Below are 21,547 nucleotides of genomic sequence, written 5' to 3'. Positions count from 1 at the left end.
TGACAGGGAAGTTAATGATTCTTTCCAAGGCTGATATTGGTTGCTTTCCCCTGTCTTCCCCCAGCATTTGCTGGTCTAGTAAGTTTATAAAAAGATTGAAGGATATCGCTGTAAGGTAATAAGGATAACATTTAGTTACTATTAGAGGAGATTCAATTTGAAAGGTTATAACTTCACATTATCAGACACTGTACATGTGAGCATATGTATGTGTGTGTGTGTACTTTATATGTGTGATGGGCAAAACATGGCTACAAATGTATCAACAATCCTCCCACTGAGAGGTGAATCTTTGAGTCCTACCCCATGAGCTCAGACACTGATTTGAGCAGGCAGATGTAGATATGGAATGCTGTGACTGTTTTCAGGTTCAACCCTTAACAGACTGGCAACTTCTACTTCCTGCCTCTTGGAACATTCATTTAGGGAGAAGGCAGTGACCGCATAAATTGAACAATCCTGAGACCACCATGATGTGCAGAAGCCCAAGTTAGAGGAGAATGAACGGAACTGACTAAGCTCCCACTCAGCTCTTCTGGGCAACCCAGCCCAAGCAGCAGACCTGTGAGTGAGGAAACCATGAGATGATCCAGCCTCTATGACTATCTGTTGATATCAACTCATAGAGAGATTATGGGAGGAGATACCAGTCTATTTATGAAGAAAGATGAGTTCAGTGTTGGTCCTCGTGCGTTTGAGGTGCTGTGGGACACCCTGTAGACTTTTTCAGAGGGTACAGGTGTCTGAGGCTCAGGGTGAATGAACTAGACAGGTGTACACCTGAAAATGCTGAGTGTGCTTGTTGTGTTTTGAACCATATGGAATATAGCTCGCCTTGCTAGTAGAGGTTGCTCAGAAGGGTGGGAATCACATCCCTAAGGGAGTGGAAGAGAGTTGCTCTTACAGTGAAGAGGGACAAAGTGTGCCATCTGTCTTGAGGGAACCCCAGTCAGTTCAGATCAGTCACTCTGTCGTGTCCAACTTTTTGCGATCCCATGGACTGCAGCATGCCAGGCTTCCCTGTTCATCACCAACTCCCAGCGCTTACTCAAATTCATGTCCATCAAGTCAGTGATGCCATCCAACCACCTCATCCTCTGTCGTCCCCTTCTCCTCCTGTCTTCGGTCGTTCCCAGCATCAGGGTCTTTTCCAATGAGTCAGTTCTTTGCATCAGGTGGTCAAAATATTGTAGTTTCAGCTTCAGCATCATTCCTTCCAATGAATATTCAGGAATGAATATTGAGGAAACCCCTCTCCCACGCAATTCTAGTATCTGTCTCCAGGCTCTCCCTCCTTGCCGTAAACTAAGCTAAAATAAAATGCAATCTCATGTTAGAGTATAGGCCATTTTTCATGTGATACATATAGTCTTTTGTATAGGTATTTTCCCACTGTTAAATTTATCTATCAAACTCTCTCTTCCACTCTTTTTCTATACCCTGTAAAGGCAAACACCATCTCAGTTTTGGCCCACATTGATCTCATTTCCTTTAACTTCACTCCCCATTCTCTTTGCCCCAGCCTCCCTGACTTATCTGTCCTTTCCACTTACCAAGCTTTTTCCCCTCTATGGAGGGAGGAGGGCTCTTGCGCTGATTATTTCTCATGCATAAGAGCTTCTACTTCAGTTTGTCTTATAGTTCTGTTCTTATTCAAATTCATATGTCAGCTCAGAACTAATGTCATTTTCTCAGAGAGGCTATTCCTACACACTAGCACCCTATTTTGTCTTCTTTGTAGCACCTGTTCATACTTGAAAAAATTTTAATTGGAGTATAGTTCCTTTATAATGTTGTGTTACTTTCTGCTATACGATGAAGTGAATCAGCTCTATGTATTCATATATCACTTCCCTCTTGAGCCTCCCTTCCACCATACTCCCCAGCCCCATTCTACCCATCTAGGTCATCACAGAGAACCAAGCTAAGCCTCCTGTGCTTTATAGCATGTGCCACTATCTATTTTTAATAAGGTGATGTGTATTTGTCAATCCTAATCTCCCATTTCATCTTACCAGTCCCTTCCCTCACTGTGTCCACGGTCTTTCCTCTGTGTCTCTCTTCCTGCCCTGCAAATAGGTTCATCTGTAGCATTTTTCAAGATTCCACATATATGCGTTAATATATGATAATTTGTTTTTCTTTCTGACTTAACTTCACTCTAATTCACTTTTGTTTGTAGTACTCTTAGCTTCACAAGGATAGGATTTGTGAATTTCTGATTTCCAGTTCCAAATGAGTATATAGTAGAGTTCCAATAAATAACTGCTAAGTGATTGAATGATCTAGATAGGGGAGAGGAGGAATAAGAGAGGGTGGTGTAGGGCCAATGAGCATGTGTCTGATAGGATTCCATCTCCAGGACTCCCATATCTAGTGCACTGGTCAGCGAATCTCAGATGAAGCTGCACATTAGAATCATCTAGGGTCCCATTAAAGTTTGAGACCCAGTCCTAGAAATTGATTTAGTGAGATGTGGCCTAGGCATCAAGATTTTTCGAAGCTCCCCAGGTGATTCTCACATGCATCCCCATTGACAATCACTCATTAGGTGTTAATGAAACTGAGGTTATCTTTTCCTGGGCCTCTTGTGACTTTTTTATTAAGTAAGTTCTGAGACTCTAACTCTAGAGCCACCAAGCAATGTTAATCACTAACGATGTCCCCAAAATACTTGGTCTAAAGAAGGATCTGGACTGCTTATATTTACCTTAAAGATCAAGTTCCCATTGACTGGTGGGAACATTTTGCATTATAAGAAAAGATACACGGAGCTTTCATTAGAGAAACTAGGACCGGCATGTGAGCCAAATTCAGAATTTTCCACATTAGTGTCTTTCATGGTCATCGTATATTAAAGTAAGATAGGAAAGTAACTTAACAGCCCTCCTGGGAACAGGGGCACGTTTTGACATTTTGAAGGTCATATCTCAGCTCCCAAGGGAAGCATGTAGGAAAACAGAACCAGGTTCATTCTCTAAGCCCATCTCTTGGCTAAAATGGAGAAGGTACTGATGGTATTTAGGGGCACTGTGGAGCATGAGTTTAAAAAACTGAAAACAGTGAAACCCTTTTTTCAAAGAAAATCAAACTATAATCCCAATTTCTAAAACTGATTAAAGCAAGGCAGCTCAGTTTGAAGTGAGGTTTGTGGCCTGGAGGTTGGCTCAGCCCAGGTTGCCTGACAAAATCCCTACTCCCAGGTGACTCTAGAGGACGGAAGTCTTTGGCTCTGCCAAACTTACCTTAACAACCCTCTTCCACATGATGCTTTTCGAGATAGTAATTTTATATCTCTCCTGGATAAAAACATCCACCACAGGAGAAATTGAATTAATAACAAATAGGTAAGGGACTGCTGAGGTTTCTTTGGTATCAAGACTGAGCACAGTATCAAGATTAACCAGGTTGCTGCTGTGCAGCAGAAACTAACACAACATTGTAAAGCAACTATATTCCAATAATTTTTTTAATAAAAAGATTAACCAGGTTGGTCCCTTACATGAGCATGACCGGGAGACCTTGGTAAGCAGGTTCTGATTTGGTTCATCTTGGGTAGGATCCAAGATCCACTTGGGATAAGGTCCTGAGTACTGCTGATTCTTTGAATGCCAGCATTTCAAATTACAATTCATATAGCAAAATCCTTTGGGAGGCTCATTAAAAATGCAGATCTTCCATCTTTCTGGAAGGAACCCTCCAGTTGTAGGTCTAGAAACCTTGTTTTAACAAGTTCCCCAGGTTTTTTACTGTTCACTGAATTTGAGAATTATGCTCCTACATCTATCTGTCTACTTACTGTTCTCTTCAGGGATCCAGAAAGAAAGTGTGAAACTCCACAGATTTCAGGGCTGGAAGAGACTTTGGAGATCATCTGGCTTTACTCTGTTATTGATTAGAAAACTGAGCTCCCAATGGGTGAACAGTCCTGCCAGGTGCAAATAACCAGTGGGTCACAGAGCAGTGTAGACGCCAGAAGTTTCTGACTTCAATCCTCAGCTTTTCCTAGAAATCCAAAAGAAAGCCTTCTTTTGTCATTGCTTTTTTGTGGGGCTTCATGAGGCTGCTGTGTAGACTTGTGTTTGCTCTGGGGAAGATGCTGAGTTACTCTTACTATTGTGTATTCCTGTTACGTGTGTGCTTAATGTATTATCTTTGCATTCTCTTATTAAGTATTTTCAAGTTATAAGAATGAACACTGATGTTCCCAGGTAAAATACCAAAGTTCTCATAAGAAACCTAAATGTAGAAAGGCATGCGAGAACATGAATTATGGGGAATAGAGGGAATTGCCCTAGAATTTAGCCCCAGTTCCAGCATTTACTAAGTATGTGATCTTGGGAATTTTGTTCAATGTTTTCTGAGCCTCGGTTTCTTCATACGTAAATTGGAGACATCAATAGACCTTATGCTATGGAGTTTTGTTAAGTAGTTTATTGGTCAGTGTATGTAAAATGTTTAATACGGGGCCTGGAACATAGTAAGGTTTAAATCCAGCAGTAGCCCTCTGGATTTCAAAAGCAAATTATAATTCCAACAGTCACAGTAGAAGCCACAGCCTTAGGAACCTTGTCAGCTGCCAATCCACAATAATTAGCAACCCGTCATCTCTGAAATGATCGTTTGTAATAATGCATAGACCTTATGTCTAGAGTGAACAAACTTGAGTTCGCACAGATTTTAAGGAGAAACTTTCTATAACATATAAAGTGTGCTACCCTTGCATAGCAAAGTGGTTCCTGAGATGCTGAGGAGACAAGTAATTAGGATGGGTCACTCCCAAGGGGCAAGATGGCAGAAGGAGTGTGTAGACTGAATTCCCCACTGAGATTCTTTCCATGAGGTCCAAATATTGACTAACCAGCTCTGAGTTTGTTGCAGATAAGTGGCTTTCAGCAATGTGTTTCCATCTTTACTCAGAGAGTGTAGCAAAGATATTTTTAGCCTGATTACTAAATTATGGAATGTGAGTTTGAAATGCATGCCTCTGAAGTTCACCCGGGGAACAAGACTATGTGATTATTACTATCAGGAAATGTGTTTTCTCCAACTGTCCTTGGTTTTCAGAGTAACTCTGATTTTCAGACAAGATGCTCTGTTGTTCCATGAGTAAAATTCTGCTTGTCTGAGCAGTTATGCTGTATTTGTAAGTGATTGGGAAAATACAGCCACCACAGAGCAAAATAGAGATCACATGGAAGATACTTGGTGTTTGAAGGAAAAGCATGACATATGATAAGTAGATGTGACTTCCTCTCTTACCTCAGTAATTAGTCACTTTTTTTTAGTTTCAGGTGACAGGAAATAATTGAAACTTGCATAGGCAAAAAGGGAATTCCCTGGCTCTTGTTAACGGAAAAGTCCAGAGGATTCATGGCTGGCTAGATACAGATTCTTGACCAGTGACCCAGCAAAGCCACACCTCTTACCTCCTCACTCTTGCTCCTCTGTGTGGGTTTTATTCTCAAGCAGGCTGCCCCCTGTCATCTTGGCATCCAGATGGGAAAAAAGTGACTTTCCAAAGTGTTTCAGCAGAAGTTCTGAAAAGTTCTTTCTGCTGAAACCGAGTCATTTTCCCCTCCCAGTTCAGTTCAGATCGGTCACTCAGTCGTGTCCAACTCTTTGCGACCCATGGACTGTGGCACCCCAGGCCTCCCTGTCCATCACCAACTCCCGGAGTTTACCCAAACCCAACCATCTCATCCTCTGTCATCCCCTTCTCCTCCTGCCTTCAATCTTTCCCAACATGAGGGTCTTTCCCAAGCCCACCTTAAACTGTAAGGACTAGAAGACTCTTCAGAGAAACTGAGGCTTTGATATCAAAAAAGGAAGGCATAAACACTGGACAGGGAAATGCAGTAAATACCTTACATCCTTTGCTTGTGTATTGCGGTTTCTATTTGCGGTCACTTCTTTCTGCCCAGTTTTTCTATAATAAGACTCTTCTGTTTACCATCCTCATCTACCAACAAGAGATCTACCTCTTTCCTACAAATGCTGTTTATCTGGCCACCCTTTATATTTCTGCCTATGGGAGGAAGGACAGTGCCTATAGCTGCATGCAGCTAGGAAGAACTTCTAAAATTCCCTGGGTTTCCAGGGATATACTTTTGCCAACAAATGAAGCATCTCAGGCAAACTGTAGAATGGGCCCATCAGTTCAGTTCAGTTCAGTCGCTCAGTTGTGTCTGACTCTTTGCGACCCCATGAATCACAGCACACTACGCCTCCCTGTCCATCACCAACTCCCAGAGTTCACTCAAACCCACCTCCATCGAGTCAGTGATGCCATCCAGCCATCTCATTCTCTGTCGTCCCCTTCTCCTCCCACCCCCAATCCCTCCCAGCATCAGTCTTTTCCAGTGAGTCAACTCGTCGCATGAGGTGGCCAAAGTATTGGAGCTTCAGCTTCAGCATCAGTCCTTCCAATGAACACCCAGGACTGATCTCCTTTAGAATGGACTGGTTGGATCTCCTTGCAGTCCAAGGGACTCTCAAGAGTCTTCTCCAACACCACAGTTCAAAAGCATCAATTCTTCGGCAATCCACTTTCTTCACAGTCCAACTGTCATATCCATATATGACCACTGGAAAAACCATAGTCTTGACTAGACGGACCTTGGTTGGAAAAGTTATGTCTCTGCTTTTTAATATGCTTTCTAGGTTGGTCATAACTTTCCTTCCAAGCAGTAAGCATCTTTTAATTTCCTGGCTGCAATCAGCATCTGCAGTGATTTTGGAGCCCAAAAAAATAAAGTCAGCCACCGATTCCACTGTTTCCCCATCTATTTCCCATGAAGTGATGGGACCAGATGCCATGATCTTAGTTTTCTGAATGTTGAGCTTCAAGCCAACTTTTTCACTCTCCTCTTTCATAGTTCACCTTAATTCATCAGAGCAAGGATGCCAAGAATGATATGCTTGGCTCCAATTTACACTTTGCTTTTAGAGAGTTAAACAGGAATTTGCAATTGAGGACTACCACTCTGGCAGGGAGCCATTTGTTTATTAAACTAGAGGTGACAGTGGTGTGTGTTGTGTACTTAGCATGTAAGGTTCACAGTTGTGCACAGCGTGGAAGAACTCTAAGGCTGATTAGTGCTCAGTAGAGAGCTGAATGTCACAAGGTTTAGAAAGAACCTCAGAAAAAAAGGGACATTAAAATCAAATGTGTATTTTCATTCAGAATAGCACACAGAGGCTTCTCTAGGGTTTATTAAAAAGAATTAGCATTTATTGACTGCTAAGTGTCAGACACTGGGCAGAACCCATCACTCCTCCAAATACCCAATAGGGTGTTTATAATTCACATTTCACACCTAAGGAAACTGAGGAACTTGATGTTAACTGACTAGGGAACCTTAAGCTGTTGGACCTGGGCCCCAAACTCCGACATCCTATGTAGGTCTGATATGAAGCTCAGTTTGGGGCTTTTGGGGCTCTTTTGGGGCTTTTCCACTGGCTCAGATGGTAAAGAAATCTGCCTGTAATGCGGGAGACCTGGGCTCGATCCCTGGGTTGGAAAGATCCCCTGGAGAAGGAAATGGCAACCCACTCCAGTATTCTTGCCTGGAGGATTCCATGGACAGAGGAGCCTGGTTGGCTATAGCCCATGAGGTCATAAAGAGTTGGATATGACTGAGCGATTAATGCTTTGACTCTTCAGAAGTTATCCGTGACTGTTTGTTTTTAAACACTTTCTTTTTAAAAGAGTTTTGAGTTAGTCACAAAATTGAGAGGAAAATACAGAAATTTCCTATATATTCTTTGCCCTACACATGCACAGCCTCCCCCATTGTCAATGTTCCACACCTTAGGTTACATTTGTTGTATTATTGAAAACTACATTGACACATTATAATCACCTAGAGTCCATAGTTTTACCTTAGAGCTCACTCTTGGTGTTTTGTATTCCATGGGTTTGGACAAATATATAACGACAAGTATCCCTCATTATGGTATCACACAGAATATTTTCATTGCCCTAAAAACCTTTTGTGCTCTGCATATTAATCCCTCCCCTGATCCTTACTACCCCAACAATCATTAATTTTTTGTTTCCTTTGCTTTTTCTAGAAAGTCATAAAGTAGAGACCATGCAGAATATAACCTTATCAGATTGGCTTCTTTCACCTAGTAATATGCATTTAAGTCTCCTCTTTGTCTTTTTATGGCTTGATGGCTCATTTCATTTTGGTGCTGAGTAATTTCCATTATCAGGTTATAGCACAGTTTATTTATCCCTGTTCACCTACTAAAGGACATCTGGGTTGCTTCCATGTTTTGGCAGTTATGCATAAAACTGCTGTAAACATCCACATGTAGGATTTTCTGTGGCCGTTGAACTCTTTTGGGTAAATACCAAGGAGCATGATTGCTGGATTGCATGGCAAAAGTATGTTTAGTTTTGTAAGAAACAGTCAAACGGTCTTCCAAAGCGGCTTTACCATTTTTCATTCCCAGTGATGAATGAGACTTCCTGTTGTTCCACAACATCACCAGTATTTGGTGTTGCCAGTGTTCCAGACTTTGGCCATTCTAATATGTGTGCTACCTACTGTTCTTAAATTTTTCTCTGAATATGTATTATATGACTTCTAAGTCCTATGACTTCTAAGTCCTAGGTATGTGCAATGCTCTGAGAATTTTTGAGAAGCGACCCCCAGGTAGCAGCTAAGGTGAACTACAGTAACTAAACCTACTGAGTGCTTACTAAGAGCATGCCTTGAGTTTAGTACTTCATGTTTTCATTCTCTTATTCGTTTAATTCTCATACTGCCTTCCTGAGTCAGGTAACTCTTCATTCTGGAATAAGGAAACCAAAGTGCAGAAGGAAGACACTTGCTTAAAGGCATCTAGTAAGTGACGGAGCTGAAGTTGAGTCCGGTAGTTTGACCCCACAGCCTTTGCCCATGACCTCTATCCTCTCCACACCTCACCATGCCATACCATGCCATGCCACACAACACCACGTCACATCACAGCTGATCCTGTCGGCCATGGCCAAGATCGCTGATGGCCTATTAGAACCCAACCAGCTTTATATTAGTACTTAGTACCCCTCAGTTATTATACAGGATTTTCCTTTTTAAAATTTTAAGGCCATCACCTATCAAAACATTGAGCAGTAGGTATTTCACTTTTAAACTCAGTTGTAAAAGCAACTGAATACGGTCACAGAATGCTGCTATCAATTCAGTACATTTCCCAAGGTGGGCAAAGGTGTCAGGCTCTGTGGCAGACGCTAGGATGTACGGTAAGACACAGGCGGCGTGACAAGAATGTGCGGAGTTTGCTGATAGGTATACAAATAAGTTTAGGGGGATGTGTTGAACTTTGAAGAACTAGAGGGAAGGCCAAGATGGTTTGGGGACTTGGTCTGAGCTACTGTGACAGTCAGTGAACAGAGTCTTCCCTATGAGCTTAATGGAAGTCTTGTCCTTTAGTTAAAGGGATCAGATTTTGAAAAATCGTGTGCTTAGTTAAGAATGCTTTTGGTTGAAAATAAAAGATAACAGAAATTGAAACAAATGGTGAGTTAATCAAGAGATCATCAGTACTGGGTCACTTGTTCCATGCTATCAGCAATATCCCATCTGTCTGCTCTACCATCATAGTTGTTGGCTTCTCATATTCATGATTTTACCTCATTGTCAGAAGATGGCTGCTGTAGCACCATATAAAACTAAAGTAGGAAGTGGACAAAGGTGTGTGAAAAGCCTCTTTTCCTGTAATGGAGCTCTCTTTCTTCTAACAAAGGAAAACACTTTCTCCAGAAGCTTCCCAGAAAACTTCCCTTTCCATCGCATTGGCCAGCATTAAGTGACATGATGATACTTAACTGTAAAGGAAGTTGGGGAAAAAAGCAAGTTTTCAGCTTTTTCCCATCCTCTTTAGGGCAAGATTAGCAAGGGAGATAGAAGCGACTCTCTGTGTTATCAAACCAGTAGTTTCTGCCACAGTGTGAGTGTGACACATCTGGAGCATTCCTAACCATACAAGTACTGTGACCAGTGATTTGTGACCAATCACTTAATTGGTCAGTGTTGGTATTAATCATATAGAACTGGGTCACATGTTGGAGGGTGTGAAGTTTCTGCCCTGTTGCTCATGAGTTTTGAAAACTCTTCCCAGGGTAATTAATAGACTAATAATTGGCTTATCTGCTTCCACTAGAGTTGTAATAAGCCAAATATTTTTTCATAACCTAAGATTGGGCAGTATATCCTCAAATTAGTTTCCAAAATCAGCTGAACTCTATGCAGCTAATTTGCCTTAAAATTTTTTTTGAAGCTTATGTCAATTATAGCTTACGTGGTATGGATGGCACCAGCCATGTAATTTGTGAAGCTCACTGCAAAACAAAAATGTAGGCCTCCTTGTTCAAAAATTATTAAGAATTTTTAAGAATTATTTATTATTTAGAATTTTTAAGAATTAAGAATTATTAAGAATTTCAACACGGCACAGCAAAGCACCAAGCCAAGCACAGGGCCAAGCACAAACAATTGCACAGATTACGTATCTACAAAGCTGGCCAGAGCTGAGGGCAACTGGTTTGCTACTGAAACCTAAACTTAGAGGAGGCAGAACATAAAAGGTTGGCCATAGGTGTAGGATCTGCTCCTCAAAGGGGCAGCATGGTGGTTGAGTCCGCACTTTTGAATAGGCCTTCTGTATATTCTAACCCTAATGCTGCTGCTTAATTACTCAATGATTTTAAAAATGTCTTTAGCCTTTCAAAAATCCAGTGCCCTTGTCTATAAAAGGATGATGATATCTTTTGCATACACTGTTGAAAAGAAAAAATGAAATGATAGAAGCTATTGTCATAATACATCCCTGGTATGCACTACGCTAAGATCTTAATGAAGGGTTGCCATGACCTGTGAATTTTGCTGACCTCAATACTCAGTTTTACCATGTTAGAAGATACTAGACTCTAGGGGACAGATCCTTGCACATTAGACTCACAGGAGAATTATTTCTGAATCGGAATGTCTTTTTCTTCACATGTAAAGAGTTGGCTGGACTTGGAATGACATTGAACATCAGCTCTTATTCAGAATCCAGTTTGGAAATGATGCTTAGATTAGCAGATTGCTTTGAACACAGAATCAGTGCTTTCTTCAAATGCATGTGTCCTGACATTTCCAAGGCCAAATACATGGAAATCTTTCAAATGTAGCCAAGATTTTCTTTTTGTAGGACTTGGGAGAACCTTTAGTGTGTTTATTAGTTCTGTGAATTCCCAAGAGGATTTCCAAACCTCCCCAAGCATGCATGATGGGATCAGTGTGTGGATTCACTTCGGTAATCACTTAACGTAAACAGGGTCATGTTTTCTATGTGAGCACAGGCACGTGTAAACTGCTGTCAGCCTACCCAGTAGGAGAAACCCGCATTTGAAATGCCCTCAGCAAAAATCCAACCTCAAAGGTAGTTACTCAGACCTTTTGAATGTGCCTCTTAAAATTCACACTGTAGGATTTATTAATCTTCAAAAGAGAAATGGAAATGCTTTATTGATTGTTAAAATTAGTGATGTTCAGCTATGTTAAGGGCCAGAATGATTGTATGGGCCCACCTATCCTTCTGTGAATTAAGTGTTTGAAGCAGGGGAGCCAGTCACCTAATCTCTTTGGTTTTCTATGCCCACACTTCATGGAGGGCTCTGTCAATTGGCACAACCCTATAGTGGCTGGTCCAGCCACCAGAGGCCTATGGTCTTAGCCTGTCTTAAGCAGAGTGAATATTTCATGAAAGGCACTTACGCAACAACCTCAAGGCAGACTGGGATCTCCCAGGGCTTACACGAAAAACAGGCATTTCCATAATTTGTGTTTATCTGCTATTACATATATGACTTCCCTGGTGGCTCAGGCAGTAAAGAATCTGCCTGCAATGCAGGAGACCTGAGTTTGATCCCTAGCTAGGAAAGATCCCCTGAAGAAAGGAATGGTTACCCACTCCAGTATTCTTGCCTAGAGAATTTCATGAACAGAGGAGCCTGACAGTCTAAGATCCATGAGGTCACAAACAGTCAAATACGAATGAGTGACTAACACTTTCCTTCATGTATGTTTGGCAGAGCTTGGTCTAAGGCTTGCTCACATACGGACTTCTTACTCAGCCATAGAGATGTGAGGTGGAGGGTACACGTGAAAGCTGAAAATCTTTATGCAAACAGTCCAACCATTTTGTGTGGCCAAATGGGCTGAGGGGCAATTTGCCATGAAATACTTTCTTTGTGGTACGGTTCATGGAACTAATGTTCTCTGGAACACATCTTTGGGAAAGTCTGGAGTTAATTTACAAGCAGAGAGTTAATTTCTTAGGTGATATTCCCATCAGGCTAGAATAGATGGGGACAGTTGATGTAGTCCTTTTCTGTTTGTTTATATTTGATTTTCTGATCTGTGATGTCATGTATCAGAAAAGTGTTGGGAAAGCATCACAATGAAATCCCATTTGATTCTGCATTTAGCAAACTACTTTAATTGAAAAGAATTAAATAGAGGAAGTTTGGGGGAAATAGAAGACATGATCATTTCACACTCTCACACTCATAACAGATCTGTGGATGAGAAACAAAGCACTTTGGCATCATCTGGGTATTTCTATATGTTTAAGTGCTTTCTCCTGATGGAGTGACATTTAGAGGACAAACTAAATATTGCACTCTCAGAAGCATGATGCTGTAAGACACATCCTAAGATAGAAAGCTTTTTGTGGTGAGAAAATTCACTGCTTTTCTGTGGCATCTATAACCAGCACACATCTAGTCATCAAAAGGAGAGCTGCATGGAATAAATAGAGTAGTTGACTTCTGCCCAAATCCTTTTGAAAAGAGGAAGTGGAGCCTTTCTGCTCTTTGGCACACAAAAGCACATTGCTTTATAATGAATTCCACAGAAGAAGCAAAATCCAAACAAAGCAACATCTTTTGCCCTAACCTACGTACAATGTAAGTGAGATTCCAAGTATGCAAATAGTGGGAGGAAAGAAATGCATGCTTGCTACCCCAGTTATTGGAGATTGTGGAAGGATATGAGTAGTGATTGCCCACGAGTTGGATGGTTCATGTGCACCACTTTTGTTCTTCTTTCTCCTGTTCCGTAATATCTGCTCTCAGTCTAATCTCTATGCTTTCTTTGATTATTTCTCTTTCTGTAAAAGGTGTGGTGCTGTTCTAAGAACTGAATCCAAACCCCCCGCAGCCCAGGCAATCAGGGTGAAATGTAACAACAGTCTCTTTATCTGGGCCAGTCATTTCTTTTTAGACATCAGTAAGGTTTTTCTTATATCCATTCTGAACTTGGTTTTGGAAGCAAATCTGTCTCCATCCATTTACCCTTATGGTCCAGGTGTGAGTGGAATCAGTGCAATTTTAGAGCAATTTCTGTGAAGTGCAAACTCCTGAGGCTACAAGACTTTTCCCCAACTCCACCCCTCTGACTGAATCCTTACAATGTATCAGTTTATCAGTCTAACTGCTCTCCCCACCTCCCTCTCCCCCATCACACACTATTAGGCAGGGACCTTGTTTGATTTTCTTTACATCTCCAATTCCCTCTACCCCTTCCCAGTGCCCAGGCTAGTATTCCACCCAAGCAGGCTCTAGACGTTTGTCGGCTTCTTAAATACTTCTGGAGGACTGTTTAGGGCACTACTGAGGAGGGAGGAAAATGACTTTGTTGGAGCTACGCGTGAGGGTAGGAGCGTCATTCTCTAGGCTGGAATGAAGTAAAGTGGGAGGATGAAGGATGTTTGCAAAACTGTGGGTGGAAGGCACTAGGGAAAAAAGAAATGCAGAAGGGAATTTTGTGGTCTGTTTTTGGAGTTAAATTCATCAAGACTGTATAAATCTCACAACATCAAAAGTGATACCACCTCCTTAAAGTCTTGGACTGTACTATCCAATGTGATAATCGGTAGCCACATGTAGCTATGTACACTCAAATTACTTGAAATTAAACAAAAATAATTCAGGTTTTGAGTCACACTAGCTATATTTCACATGCTCAACAGCCATATGAGACTCATGACTGCTGTATAGGAGAGCAGAGATGTAGAAATTCCATCATCCCAGAAAGTTCTTTTGGACAGCCCTGCTCTAGCAGTTGATAGTATGTTCATTTTGTTTCTCTCCTTGTTTACTCATCCTACAGTATTAACTGAGTGCCTGCTTTGTTCCTGGCAATGCTCTCAGAAAAACCTGAAATGGCTAAGAGCCCAGACTCTGAAACAGTGCGTGCAACTGCTCACTTACTGTGAGACCTTGGACAAGTCACTTAACCTCCCTGTGCTTTAATTTAACCAGTTGTAAAGTGAACATAAAAATTATCTTGTAGGTTTGCTATGAGAATTAAATTGGTATGTATGTATATGCGTACTTGTGTGACTAGGTATATAAATGTGTGCTCATGTGTGTATCTGTATATGTGTGTGTATATGTATATATATGTATGTATGTGTAGATGTACATATACATTTATTTTCATGTGTGCCTTAAATCAGTTTCTGATGCATATTCAGTGCTTGGTAAGACGGAGCTTTTAGTAGTGGTAGATATTTATTACAAAACAAAAACAACTATGATTTCTGCTATCATAAATAAAAACAGATCAACAAAACAACTATGATCAACAAAAATGATTATGACTTCTGCTGTCCTGGAATTTACCAGCTAGCGGAAGCAGCAGACAATAAATCACTATGCAAGTTAATAATTACAAACTGTATCAAGGGTTGCAAAACAAATGAATGGGAGAAATCAACAGAGAATAATAATGGAAAAGCTACATAGAAAACTTCTCATTTAAGCTAAAAAAAAAAAAACAAAAAAGAGGAGAAATGGCCACTATGAAAAGCGAAGAGGGAGAACTATGGAAAGGATACTAAAGCAAAGGGAAGTCTACTATGGAAGAGGACAGGGACTTCCCTAGTGGTCCAGTGGCTAATACTCCACACTCCCACTGCAGGGGTCCTGGGTTTGATCCCTGATCAGGGAACTAGATCCCACATACTGAAAAAACAAAAGGTTCCACATGCTGCAGCTAAGACCCAGCACAGCCAAATAAATAAATATTTTAAATAAAAGAGGTCAATGTGACTACAACAGACCAGGCAATGGAGGAGGTTTAGATAAGTTTGGAAGAAGAGATAAAATTCAGCTAGTTCATACAGGACTGAAGCCAGTGGTAGAAATTATGTGCCAAGGGTAATATATTATTATTATATATAAAATGATCACTCTGGGAGTTGTGTGAGGCACATGTTGGAGGGGTAGCAGGAATGAAAGTGGAGTCTATTAGAAGACTATTTTAGAAGACTGGGAGAAGGGGAGTAATTTAGATTCAGGCATTAGATAGGGATGTGGAGAGATATGGCCAATGTCTAGATGCAGTTGATAGAAAGAACCCATGGGACTTGATGATGGATTACATGTGGTCGATGAGGGAGGCATCTAAGCTGATGCTCAGGGTTTTTACTTGATTAACTAGGTCAGTGGTAGGTTTATTTACTAAAATAAAAAAGACCTATAAAGAACTTTTTTGAGAAAAACTAACTACATCTACTTGATGACAAGCAGTCTGCTAGAGATGGAAGTCTGGTATCCAGATGAAAGCCTGGACTGGCAATAGACACACAGGCATCATTAGCTCATAGATGATATTTAAGAGGTTGGATACAAAATTAACCTCTGGAGTGATGGAGCGAGAAACACAGCAAACATTCTCCCCAGTGACCATTTAACTAAAGAAAATTGTATATATTCTCTGAAAACTTTCCTAAGGGCAAACATCAATTAGAGAAATATTCATTCAAGTAAATTTAGTAAATCTTAGTAAGAACAGTGAGAGTCTTTGACGTTTGAGCCTTGACACCTTCCTCCCAACTATATCTTTGGAATCACCATGCAAGGGGCAGGCTGCCAGCATTTTTCATCTTTCTTCAAAAGTCCCGTGTTGCAGGATCTTTATTCAGAAAGAATAGGGCCTCTAGTCCTCCACCTCAGAAATATCCATTAAATACAAATGAAAGCAGTAAAAGAGAAACAGAAGAACAAAGAGATTTGAGACATAAAACCAAAAGCAAACTGGCAGATGTAAATTCAACCATATTAATAATACGGTTTATGGATGATACTAAAATATGGATCATCACACAGTCCAACTGAAAGGCAGATTATCAGATTAGGTTGAAAAAGTAACATGATCTGACTATTTGCTGCTTACAGGAGACATTTTAGATTCAAAGATACAAACAGTTTAAAAGCAAAAGGATGGAAAAAGATACACCATGCAAATAGCAACTGTAAGCAACTTGAAGTGGCTATACTAATAGCAGATAAAATAGACTTTAAAACAAGTTCTGGAAATGGGTGAGACCACCCAAGGAGAAAGTAGTGCTAGAGAAGAATAGAGACCTTGGGTGGAACTTTGGCAATTTTCAAGTTTAGAAGTAGGAGAGAGGGGAAGGATCATGAAAAAGAGACTCCCAAGCTATAATAATTTTCCAGGCTTTTATAGATCATGATATCATTCAAGGACACACTCTAGAATCCTTCAGTATCAGCCCTAAGAACATATGCAGTTGAACTGATCCACTCACTCTTTTTCCTGCCCCAATTTGACAAATAAGGAAAGACTAACAGTGACTAACAAAGAAGAGCAAGGAGAGATAAGAAAGCCTTCCTCAGCGATCAATGCAAAGAAATAGAGGAAAACAACAGAATAGGAAAAACAAGAGATCTCTTCAAGAAAATTAGAGATATCAAGGGAACATTTCATGCAAAGATGGGCTTGATAAAGGACAGAAATGGTATGGACCTAACAGAAGCAGAAGATATTAAGAAGAGGTGGCAAGAATACACAGAAGAACTGTACAAAAAAGATCTTCACAACGAAGATAATCACAATGGCGTGATCACTCACCCGGAGCCAGACATCTTGGAATGTGAAGTCAAGTGGGCCTTAGAGAGCATCACGACGAACAAAGCTAGTGGAGGTGATGGAATTCCAATTGAGCTATTTCAAATCCTGAGAGATGATGCTGTGAAAGTGCTGCATTCCATATGCCAGCAAATTTGGAAAACTCAGCAATGGCCACAGGACTGGAAAAGGTCAGTCTTCATTCCAATCCCAAAGAAAGGCAACGCCAAAGAACGCTCAAACTACTGCACAATTGCACTCATCTCACACGCTAGTAAAGTCATGCTCAAAATTCTCCAAGCCAGGCTTCAGCAATATGTGAACCGTGAACTTCCAGATGTTCAAGCAGGTTTTAGAAAAGGCAGAGGCACCAGAGATCAAATTGCCAACATAGGCTGGATCATGGAGAAAGCAAGAGAGTTCCAGAAAAACATCTATTTCTGCCTCATTGACTATGCCAAAGCCTTTGACTGTGTGGATCACAATAAACTGTGGAACATTCTGAAAGAGACAGGAATCCCAGACCACCTGACCTGCCTCTTGAGAAACCTGTATGCAGGTCAGGAAGCAACAGTTAGAACTGGACATGGAACAACAGACTGGTTCCAAATAGGAAAAGGAGTACGTCAAGGTTGTATATTGTCACCCTGCTTATTTAACTTCTATGCAGAGTACATCATGAGGAACGCTGGGCTGGAAGAAGTACAAGCTGGAATCAAGATTGCTGGGAGAAATATCAATAACCTCAGATATGCAGATGACACTACCCTTATGGCAGAAAGTGAAGAGGAACTAAAAAGTCTCTTGATGAAAGTGAAAGAGGAGAGTGAAAAGGTTGGCTTGAAGCTCATCATTCAGAAAACGAAGATCATGGCATCTGGTCCCATCACTTCATGGGAAATAGATGGGGAAACAGTGGAAACAGTGTCAGACTTTATATTTTTGGGCTCCAAAATCGCTGCAGATGCTGATGGCAGCCAGGAAATTAAAAGACGCTTACTGCTGGGAGAAATATCAATAACCTCAGATATGCAGATGACACTACCCTTATGGCAGAAAGTGAAGAGGAACTCAAAAGCCTCTTGATGAAAGTGAAAGAGGAAAGTGAAAAGGTTGGCTTGAAGCTCAACATTCAGAAAACAAAGATCATGGCATCTGGTCCCATCACTTCATGGGAAATAGATGAAAAAACAGTGGAAACAGTGTCAGACTTTATTTTTTGGGCTCCAAAATCACTGCAGATGCTGATTGCAGCCATGAAATTAAAAGACGCTTACTCCTTGGAAGGAAAGTTATGACCAACCTTGATAGTATATTAAAAAGCAGAGATATTACTTTGCCAACAAAGGTCCGTCTAGTCAAGGCTATGGTTTTTCCCGTGGTCATGTATGGATGTGAGAGTTGGGCTGTGAAGAAAGCTGATCGCCAAAGAATTGATGCTTTTGCATTGTGGTGTTGGAGAAGACTCTTGAGAGTCCCTTGTAATGCAAGGAGATCCAACCAGTCCATTCTAAAGGAGATCGATCCTGGGTGTTCATTGGAAGGACTGATGCTAAAGCTGAAACTGCAATACTTTGGCCACCTCATGCGAAGAGTTGACTCACTGGAAAAGACTCTGATGCTGGGAAGGATTGGGGGCGGGAGGAGAAGGGGACAACAGAGAATGAGACGGCTGGATGGCATCACCGACTCTGTGGACATGAGTTTGAGTGAACTCCGGGTGTTGGTGATGGACAGGGAGGCCTGGCGTGCTGTGATTCATGGGGTCGCGGAGAGTCGGACACGACTGAGCCACTGAACTGAACTGAACTGAACTGAACAGTGACTTCCCAAAGTCAGAGAAACATAGTAACAGAGTTGAAACTTAAAAGGTCAAGTGTGTATGTGTGTGTCTACAAGCATCCCTTCCCATACAGCAGTACTAGAGATCCTTTGTCTTACTTTTTCCTTCTCACATACTAAGTCTTTTGTTGCTGTGAGAGCTCCCTGCAGTGTTGTAGGGGTGCAGCCGTCTATGGGGTCGCACAGAGTCGGACACGACTGAAGTGACTTAGCAGCAGCAGCAGCCAGCTTGGGACCCTGATAGTAAGTTGTCAAGACTTTAAATAAATGATACAAATTGGGTTGATTTGATATTCATCATGTCTTTGTAGATGACTGTTTAACTTTCTGCAATTTTGGTTTCATCATCTGTGAAGTGAAACTCTCTGAGGGAGACACTCAGACAGGAGGTATAATGACTAGGAATAAATGAGGAGCACAGATCTGTTAGAGCTTACCTGTATTTCAGGAGCCCATCAAATTGGTTTAGATTCCATGGTCTCTGTTCCATCTTTTGAGGGCATCATAAAACATTCAAGACATAAAACTTATGCAGTGGGAACTTGCCTCCATGGGGAAAAAAGCAATTTTGGAGAGTCCAATAAAAACACCACACTATGTTTCAGATGTCAAAGAAGAGCCATCACAAAATTCCCAGTTTCCAGCAGCAATTATAACTATAATATAGGATTACTTAGCATCTGAAAGATGAAAGTGTTAGTTGCTCAGTTGTGTCCAACTCTTTGCGACCCCATGGACTGTAGCCTGCCAGGCTCCTCTGTCCGTGGAGTTCTCCAGTCAAGAATACTGGAGTGGGTAGCCATCTCTCCTTCTCCAGGGGATCTTCCCAACCCTGGGATTGCACCTGGATCTCCTGCATTGCAGGCAGATTCTTTACCATCTGAGCCAACAGGAAATTAACATCTACCATGGAACTAACATAAAACCGTGGTCTGGACATGAAAATGCCAGTGATCCTATCGTACCCAGAAAAAAAGTGTTTGTCGGCATTTAAACATGTCATAACCTAAAATGTCTAAAGGCATTTAATAAATACCCTTATATGTTGTTTACTTGGGTAAACCATCTAGTCAGACCCTCTTGTCCTCAGGATGTCAGTGAGAAATCAATGTGGACAAGCTTAGTTTATATTCGTCGTAACTGTCTCCATGTTGTCCCCCTTGGTGTTCACTATGATGAGAATCTGATCCCGGTGTTATCCAGGTAGAATTTGGTTAGTATGTTTTTAAAAAATCTATTACATGAACTAGATTTTTGGAATAAGAGATCAAAATCACTTTTGAAATAAGAGATTAAAATCATAGTATCATTGAGACAACTCTTCTCAGAATATAAGCAATGATACAAGAGATTAGGTGGTTTGGGAAACCACAGGACCTGCACTGGGGTCCCAAGCATAGAGTCCTGCACATTTTGCAAATGCAGAGTGACTTCAGTTTGGGCCATTTTTCAGTTTTATTTAACAAGTTTTTATTGGGCGCTTCCTGTTGCTGATACTGCAAGATCAGTATGTATAGGATATAAAATATAAAAATAAATAAATAAATATATAATTTATATAATACATTATATATTTTATATATAAATAAAATATAATGTATAAAATATAAAATACTATATAAATATATATATTTATATGTGTCTATATAAAATATATGTTAATAACAATATATTTATATATAAATATAAATAATATAATAAAATATTATAATATAATAATATAATAAAATATATATATATAATATATATAAATAGAATATAATACTATTATATTACTCAGAACCTACACTAGCTTATGGCATTGCACCGGACTCCAGAGTTAGAGTTTAACCCGTAGTTTTCATTTCCAGGCAACTAGAAAGAGTTTACTATGCTCAGTGAAAGACAGAGATTTGGGTGAGGCTGGGTACATTTTTTAAAAAATTATTTTCAGTGGAAGAAAGAAAATTATATCTGGGGTAGAAGTCTTTGTTTTCATGTTGAAGAGATTTTTAAGATATGGACAAATCTGTGTATTTATGTATTTAATTGAAGTATAATTGATTTGCAATGTTATGTTGATTTCTACTGTACAGCAAAGTGACCCAGTTATACACATTTGTACATTTTAAAAATATTCTTTCCATTAACCCAGGGTATTGAATATAGTTACCTCTGCTGTACAGTAGGACCTTGTTTATATTCTGTATGTAATAGTTTGCATCTAATATCCCCCAACTACTACTCCATCCCTCCTCCATCCCTCTCCACTCTTGGCAACCATAAATCTGTCCTCTATGTCTGTGAGTCAGTTTCTGTTTCATAGTTTCACTTGAAGCATATTTTAGATTCTACATGTAAGTTATATATGATATTTGTTTTTTTTCCTCCTGACTTACTTCACTTAGTGTGATAATCTCTAGTTGCATATATGTTGCTGCAAATGGCATTATTTTGCTATTTTTTATGGCTGAGAAGTATTCCATTGTATATGTATATCACATCGTCTTTATCCACTCATCTGTTAGTGGACATTTAGATTGTTTCTATGTCTTGGCTTTTGTGAATAGTGCTACAGTGAACCAGGAGTGCACATATCTTTTTGAATTATAGTGTTGTCTGGATGTATGTCCAGGAGTGGGATTGCTGGATCATATGGCAACTCTGTTTTTAATTTTTAAGGAACCTCTGTACTGTTTTGCATAGTGGCTACACAAACGTGTATTCCCACCAACAGTACATGAAGGGTTCTCTTTTTGGACAAGTCTAGAGTAGTTAGGTATGAAATA

General features: G+C 40.4%; 1 long non-coding RNA gene across 2 annotated transcripts in view; it reads right to left on the bottom strand.

Annotated features, from left to right (window-relative positions):
- The window catches only part of LOC129547992 (uncharacterized), a 438,730-nt gene that overhangs the window by 94,619 nt on the left and 322,564 nt on the right, over positions 1-21,547 (bottom strand). The gene's annotated exons all lie outside the window — the stretch shown is intronic.

This window comes from Moschus berezovskii, chromosome 24 (genome assembly GCF_049115385.1).
Source record: "Moschus berezovskii isolate FMDL1 chromosome 24, NW_MosBer_1.0, whole genome shotgun sequence".
Taxonomy (NCBI): domain Eukaryota; kingdom Metazoa; phylum Chordata; class Mammalia; order Artiodactyla; family Moschidae; genus Moschus; species Moschus berezovskii.
Note: the sequence above shows the minus strand (reverse complement) of the source record. Positions and strands in the feature narration are given on the sequence as shown.